Genomic DNA, 8,662 nt, shown 5'->3' with positions numbered 1-8,662 from the left:
TTGTAATTCTACTTCAAAGAATAAAGCAATGTTACTAAATGCCACGTTATGGTCTTTAGTGATGGAAATGGTTTTCTTTTCACTAGTGATATGCTGAACAATACTGTGTTCTACAAAAACAAACCCTTCACTTTATCTGCTGACCTGTGATATTTAGGCTCCATGTCCAAATCATAGCATCAGTTTCCCCCAAATACTTTTTAAGCCTTAGCATAGGCTTTTTATTTCTAGTGGTTGTGCCGTGGCCCTGCTGCTATCACTTGCAGAAGTTATTTTAATTTAAGTCATTGTGCAATTTTGTGTTCGATAAATGTGAGAAAACAAGATCATATTGAATTGTATACTTTGTACATTGCATTTTATTGCACTGTTTTGCAGATTAATATACAGGAATGCAGTTCACATAAGGGAGAAACTTTTACAAAATATGTTTCAACTGCATCTATAACTCTGACCAGAAACCATGAGAAAGGTACATCAATAATAATGCTCTTATATGTTTAGTGAACCTGTTACTATGTAATCAAGTATCCTCCTATCAAAATAAATACTCATTCTTATATGAGCTTATATTTTACCCTTTGGCTTTGGTTTTGAAGATAGCTCCAATTTACCTCAGGTAAATGGTCCTGTGCAACCAGCAGCCTTTTTACAATGCAACACCATCTCTCATGCTCTGTAAAGGTTCCTTTAACGTTTTTTAGGACATGCTTCTCCAAAGGGTTCTCATTAGTATTTTAACTCTCAATACCCTTGAGCAGAGGCTGAGGGGTATAAATGTGGACTATATTTCCTCAAGACTTATTTAACTACCTTACATTGCATGGGGTAGGTGAAGGGGGTGTCTATCCATATGAGTAGAAGAAAACAAGCCAAACACATGAGATGTTACTTGTAAACTAAAATTATGTGTAAATCCCATGTAAAATCACGTATTCCATATATTTAAAATGCAGATGTGTGCTATAGATACATACTAGATATAAAATGACAGAACTGTTACGGGTGGACGTGCTTCAAAACTAGACACTAGCATTAGATGAAAAACCTCTTGGCTCCTTATGACAACCTCTAGAACTTTGAATGTTGTTTGCTTTCCAGACCATATGAGGATCTGAAATGTGAAGCGAGAGAAAACATTACACAAATAATAAGCATAACACATGTGGCACACTTTTTACAGTGTATGAAACTTGATCGGTGTGCTGAAATGTTGTGTTTTGTATTGCTGTACACACTCATTAAGGCCACTCAATAGCTCAGATGTTTCTTAGGTAATAGATGCTAGTTTGGAATTGATGGTGTCTTGGCAGCTACTCATTATGATTTGAAATGTTGTTGATCAGATCATGTTGAAATGTCAGATTCAAAAAAGGCTTTTTTGGGGGCTTGCTAAGTTAGCTTGTCACAAACAGAAAATATGTAATCACAGTGCACACTCAAAGTCATAGAAAAGTGACAGCTTATGCCTGAAGTTAGTAATGAATCTGACCTTGTTCTTACTTTCTTTTTACAGACTTTAATGGTTGAAAATAAAAGTACTGTTTTTTGTATATCACAGACGTATATTCATGTTACATCCCAGTAGCTCTGTTTTGAAAACTGTTAACTAGCAAAATAGCACTGCTCCAACTTTGTCGCTCCCCGATGAACATTTAGATTTTGCTTAGTGAAATTAAATTGTTATTAATATGTGGATGTGTCTACAATATATGATTTTACTAAATAGAACACTGTGGAAATATGTTATTAATAATATAAACACCTATGTCAGTAGAAGGTAAATATATATGAACACCATTGTACACAACAAAATAATTTAAACTGACAAATGGAGGAGGCATATTGAAAACCAGCCATCTTTTCCACAAAACAACAAATCCTCTGCACACCCGAAAATAAAAGAAAATGACTATCTTATTACTTATATAACACAAATACAATGACTAATACAATATGTATCTGATAAACCTTATAAAAAAAGCACAGACTTCTTACAGACCTCCACATCGAGACCTGCTTTCTGCCCCTAAGTTAAGCATGGGCCCAAGACAAATGCCCGACAGAGGAAGAACAGTTTATATAGTTACAGTCAGCCATCAGGTTTATAACATCAAGTATACATGGGCATCTGATGAGTGAAAGAAGTGGCGTCATGATGCTGCAATCTGAAAACTGGTCAGACGGAAGTTTGCCATAGTAACCCCACGCCAAGCAAGCACCAGATATGAAAAGATACAGAATGTTAACCTTAACTCACAATGTAAAAAAAATTAAAGAAACCAAACAAATGAACATATACATATAAACACAGAAATGTTACCCTACCTTTCTCTATTTCTTGCTTTGTAAGCTGTTTTGCTGAGGTTGTTGACCCCTTTAGGGCATCCTATTAATCCTAATGCAAGTACTGTGGTCATGGTACATTTTTCCTCATTAGGGGCCAGGCCATTTCTCTGAGTTTTGGTATAGCTACATTTAGGTCATATCCTATACACAGCTAAAACTTTCACTAGGGACACCTAGATTTTTTTCTCAGGAGAAGTTAACCTATTCATAGATAGCTAGTTTAGTGTAAGCCGTGCATTATGTGATATATGGGTAAAAATACAAAAAAGTGCCCCTCCTCATTGTTTTCCCATAAACCAAATAGTTAAAGAAACTTAAACTGAATGATTATTGTAAAAGCCCCCCATAGTATAGTTATTCAATGTACACAATGTGACATTTTTGGGGGAGGGGGGCACTTGTGAATTCATTATCCATAACTCTCTCTGGTGCTGTGAGGTTCAACTAGCAGACAACTCATAGTTTAATGAACTTGTGAGTTGTGTGCTTCTTTTCCTCACATACACTCACCTCTCCTGAGGTTGCGATCACTATTTATGTATATTCATATTTCTTCTTAATAGGCTACCAGAATAAAAGCGCATTTGCAGCATTCCTATCACTATTCATTTATATGCTTTCTTTTAAATAGATTCCCTGAACAAGAGTTTGACTATCTCTTCTCAGCTTTATGAGACAGTACAAGACAGTAAGTGTAATATCCCTGCAATTAATTTGAGTTTTTCACATCTCATGAATTCACATGAATATTTTGCTTCACAATAAGTCACTAAATAAAGCATCTGTCTGCATCGTAGGATTCCCACAAGGATTTTTAATTCAGAAAGTGTAAGACTCTTAAATGCAAATAATATAACCAAGCCAAAGATGTTATTAAGACTGTAATAAATTATATGTATCAAAGGGGTTTAAATAAATTAAATGGAACATGATTACACCTGGATTGCTTGTCTATTATAAATAATCTTAGTGTAAGCTAACCAGAAAGTATTATGCTTGGTTTTTTATGTGTATATTATAAGAGGAGGGTGCAATTGTTGCAAGTTTCACATGAGGACATGAAATGTAAAGTTTATGCCATTTCATACAACTAGCAGATTAGTCAATCGTCAAGTTGTTTTGCATGACCAGTCCAGTCTGGTCATTTCAGTTAACCCTTGACTCAACTGACCACTTGACTTTTCAGTGAATAAACCCAAGTGAGTTATCAAACAAGCCTTTTCACTTCAGCTGGTTGAGCTTGAGGTCACTTTAATGAGCTTATTCAAAGATTCAAGGCTTGTGATTGTGATTTTAATGCCACCTGGCAATGTATTAAAATTATATTCACTGTAATGCATATGATAGGTTCATGGTCCCTTTAAATTTTCATGTGATCAATTTTACAAATGCAACAGGGCTGTGGAAGTTATCATGAACTCCAAGTTAATATTTATGACTATAAGGCAATTTGTATGTTCAACCTAAATCTTAATTCTATATGGTATATTTATTCCATAGGTAATGTTTGAATTACCAGCAGGATTTGGTTTTCCTAATGCTTCTTCTATTATAAACAACTAATATTTTTTATTGTAGTTCCAGTAGCAGTTAAGTATTAAGTACTTGTAATTCCAACCGTAATGTCTGTTTTTTTCATGAAATATATAAAAGATGCTGAACGATATACATTGCATTATTTAACATGATTGAGAAGTAAAAGGTGTTACTATGGTTGGCGGCTACATTCTGCATATTTCAGGGGCCTGCATCAGTGACGGAGAAGAACAGAAGAAGAAAGGGCAGAGGATTAAGGGTTTCGATTCAGGGTAGTTGGGAGACATTGTATGACATTGTATCTTTGTTTATGTCTCTTATTCCAAAGAGACATAAACAAAACGAGGATACAATGGGAAAATTGTTTAGTGTCAAGAAGCTTAAACAAAATTAAGTTTACCCCAGTAGGTGTTAATATTTCATTTCGCTGTAGGGGTTATAGCAACATCATGATTTTAAGATCTTTTTTCACAAACTGCCCAGTTTTTTATGTTTAACATTGTTGTGTAATTAATGGAAATAATTCAGCCATTGTGATGAGAAATCTTGTTTTCTAATTAGCTCCACATTCTTTACCTCTGGAAACAACTGACAACAAAAGAGGAAACCAGGGGTGCAAAGAGAACACGTTAGGAAACGAAGAGTGATTTAAACCTACCAGGTAATGGAAAAATAAAGTGATTTACTACAAAAGATGGCATAGGGAAATCAAGCACTTGGAACCATACCAATGTGGACTGGTGAACCATAAGAAAACAAGTGTGCACACTGTTGTTTAGCCTTAAAACAGATATTAGAGCTCTCCCTGAAGTTCCGGGAGTCTCCTGCATTTTAATAGCAGCTCCTTGATGCCTGCAAACTGTAACAGACATTCAGGAAATAGAGCAAAGAGAGAGTTCAATTATGACCATCGAACCCTCTCTCACGCTCGCTCTCAAAAAATAAATCAGTGCTCATGTCCTCCTGTGGCCTCTGGTGCCTGTGCCCTGGTCCTCCTCTATTGCGTGTCCTGATTGATCTCTCTTTGTGCTAACTAACCTATCAGTTTTCTCGGTGGGCCAGCTTTACAGGTTCTCTCCTACTAGGTTAGTTAGTACAAGAGAGACCGATTAGGACGCGTGATTTGCAACTCGCTCTCCTGGTTTCTCCAGAGCCCATCTACCACAGAGGAGGACACAGGTACCGGGGGCTGGAGTACTTTTTTCTTTGGTGGTGGGGTTTGGGCTCAGCGGCCAGTGAAGCAACTTCCCTGAAATTACTTTTTTCAGGTTGGGATTTCTGTTAAAACAAGTTTGCAGATGTAGTAATACAATACTAGTAAACACTACAGAAACATGTACAAGAGAATATTCAGGGGACATAAAATGAAAATACTATTGTCAGCTACTTAAAGATCCTGAATATGTTCAGTGTTGTCAGTCTGCTTACATAACATACATACATACATACACACTTCTTTTACCTATATTTCCCATTAAATTCCCCATAAAATACCCAGCATAGTAACAGTCACCTTTCTCCATATGCATCCCCTTGTTGAGTTTTTACTTCACCTTAGACAGATTCATGTACCCAGCAGCACATATGCCGTTACCTATATAGGGTCAGGCTGTAAGGCTGCCTCATTTAACTGTTATTACTGGCCCATTTAATGATTTGTCCTTAATGTCTTTTTTGCATACTAACATAATTCTGGTAGCCAGCAAGACATTGTCAATATGATAATAAAGATATATACCAGATAACAACCTGCTGCAGTTAGTAAACTAAATATGAATTTAGTGATTTCCATCTTAATTATGTACAATAGAAAATGTAAAATTATGCAAAGTTGATAAAAATCTTATGGTTAACAATGAATAGGCTTAATTGATGTTATCCAGTTACTTCTGACCTCTCATTAGAATTCAGCAGTATCATAGGAGATTATATGATCCAGGGAAATATGAATATGTATCATGACTATCTGATACAGCATGCCTCAGACGCAGGAATGTGCTAGAAGTGCATATTTATAATGCTTTTAATATGTATAGGGCAGAGTAAAAAAAAAAATCACAATTTCCACAGTGAACTGTAATGAAACATGCATCAACATTGTTAAATTGTTTAATGTTTGCGATTCATAAACAAGGCAAAACCAATCAGCTGTAAGATCACAGACCTGTTGGTAAAATGAGTTGGTAAAATGATATTTTACATTCAGTTTGTTATACATGTCAAAATGTCATAATCATAATTCTTCAGCCCTATCTTGTGGTATTCATACAATTCTGAACACAATTCATATTATTGTGTATTTTTGTACATATTATATAATTTTTTTTAAAAACAACTTAATACATTGGTTTTATTGTTGAAATAATTTTGGTTTTATTTATTGAAATATGCATTGCAACAGGAAATTGCTGAAATATATGACAGATATCTACCAGTAAAAGGGTTAGTTGTTAATGTTCAGGTTGCCCTGAAGGATATGTATGTATGTATATATATATATATATATATATATATATATATAATGTAAATGGGTTAAGCCATATTAGTCCAGTAGACATGATGTCAAAAAATATTGTAGAGTATGCGGTGATACCTTTTTTTATTGGACTAACATAATATTTAAAAGACAAGCTTCCGAGAGTTATCCTCTCTTCATCAGGTCTGAAGCAATACTGGTCAATATATAGTATCTTACCTTCCTGGAAATAGAATCTGTAGATACCGTATTTGCTCGATTATAAGACGACCCTGATTATAAGACGACCCCCCAAAATCTGAATATTAACTTAAGAAAAAAAGAAAAAGCCTGAATATAAGACGACCCCAAAGGAAAAAAGTTTTCCCAGTAAATGTTAATTCATGTAAACTATTTTTTTTAATAAAAGCTATGATTGAGAAAAAGATTTTTTTTGTTTTTATTTCTTGTATTTTCCAACCTGCCCCCCTGTTACGCACATCTGCCCCCAGGCTTGCCACTCCAATATGGCACTGTGGCCCATGATATGCCTTTTAACCCTCTATATGCCACTGTGCCCCATGGTATGCCTTTTGACCCCCTATGTGCCACTCTGCCTCCAGAAATGCCTTATACCCCTATATCCCATTCTGGCATTTAGGGGGTTAAAATGCATATTATGGGGCAGAGTGGCATATAGGGAGGTATAAGGCATTCCAGGAGGCATAGTGGCATTAAGGGAGTTAAAAGGCATTGTATAGAGCACTCTGCCTCCAGAAATGCCTTATACCCCTATATGCCACTCTGCCATTTAGGGGGTTAAAAGTCATATTATGGGGCAGAGTGGCATATAGGGAGGTATAAGGCATTTCAGGAGGCAGAGTGCTCTATTAAATGCCCCCTTAACGCCACTCCAGAAATGCCCTATGCCCCCATTTAACACACACACACCCTATACCCCCATTTAACTAACTAACACACACACACACACACACACACACACACACTCTCTCATCCCCCTTCCCCCGCTCTCCCCCCTCTCTTACCGGTGCTTCCAGCCGGGGCAGCGGGTTGACGTCGCCTTGAGGTGTGGCTAGCAGCGGGGGTTTGTATGCGTCCGTCGCGTATACTTTCCCCGGCTGTCAGAGATCAGCTCTCTGATCTCTGACAGTCGGGGAAGGTCTATGCGACGGACGCAGACAACCCCCGCTGCTAGCCACACCTCCTTCCGGCTGCAGCGGACGTTGTCTACGCGGATCGTGTAGACGTCAACCCGCTGCCCCGGCAACACAGAGGAAGCAAGGAAGCACCGGTAAGTGTGTGTATGATGGGGGGGGGGTCGGGTGAGACAGGAGGATCCAGGTCCCCTGCAGCGGTGCGGGGGATCTGGATCTCAGTCTCCTAATCAGACCTCTATTTGAGGTCTGATTAGAAGACGACCCCGATTAGAAGACGAGGGGTATTTTTCAGAGCATTTGCTCTGAAAAAAACCTCGTCTTATAATCGAGCAAATACGGTACTTAACATAGTGTTTCTGACTAAATAGCCCAGGACCTAAAGAGACATTTGTAATTTTAAGCCAGGTGCATAACCGATAGTAAAAAAAAAAAAAAACTACTGGTTTGCTTTGCATACGGACGTTTGTGGAAAATGTATGTCTTTTCACTTGAGACCCATATTTGGGGACAGTAGCCCAAAAGGGAACCTTGCCAGTATAATGTGTATGAAAATGTATATTTTATTACATGCAATGTTTATGCATGACATACTTTAATTTAATGTTCACTACGAGCTGCTAAACCTAGGGAAAATTGCAAAAATAATAGTATTTTTTGGTGATTTTGAGGTGATATTTAGTTGTGAATCTTTTGTACTAGGAAATCTTTACCAAATAATCCTCATGGTGGATTTTTCAATCACAAGAATACTTTAAAGTCTGCTTTTTTATATTTTTCAGGGTGGTTTTTCAAGGAGCAGAACAATCACCTCAATTAAAGGTGGAAATCATACATGCTTAGTAATGTTCTGATTAAATGTTTGTTTTTTAGTACGTTGAAATATGTTATGTTTTGCAATAATGTTACTTCATGTTAATAAAAAATACAATGTTTATCTCTATATTGTTAGTTTTTTTTAGTTGACTCATTCTTTTGTAGTCATATACAGTGCTTAAACCCCTTAATGTGCCTTCTCCTGGTCTGACCGCTTTGCGCACCACCAGGTCACACACTACCTTGACACTCTTCCCAACCGCCAGTGCTTACACAGAGACAGGGGAGGGCTGGCAGCCTAAGGCCTGGGGGGCAAGTCAAGGGAAGTGGC

General features: G+C 37.1%; 1 long non-coding RNA gene across 1 annotated transcript; it reads left to right on the top strand.

The window, feature by feature from the left end:
* Positions 1-400: 400 nt before the first annotated feature.
* On the top strand, positions 401-8,424 carry LOC128475399 (uncharacterized). Its single transcript, XR_008346498.1, has 4 exons — positions 401-472; positions 2,981-3,037; positions 4,447-4,546; positions 8,298-8,424. It is a non-coding gene; the product is annotated as an uncharacterized LOC128475399 (long non-coding RNA).
* Positions 8,425-8,662: the final 238 nt, after the last annotated feature.

This window comes from Spea bombifrons, chromosome 2, assembly GCF_027358695.1.
Source record: "Spea bombifrons isolate aSpeBom1 chromosome 2, aSpeBom1.2.pri, whole genome shotgun sequence".
In the NCBI taxonomy this organism is placed as follows: domain Eukaryota; kingdom Metazoa; phylum Chordata; class Amphibia; order Anura; family Pelobatidae; genus Spea; species Spea bombifrons.
The sequence above is the reverse complement of the archived record's forward strand: the minus strand, read 5'-3'. Positions and strand labels throughout refer to the sequence as shown.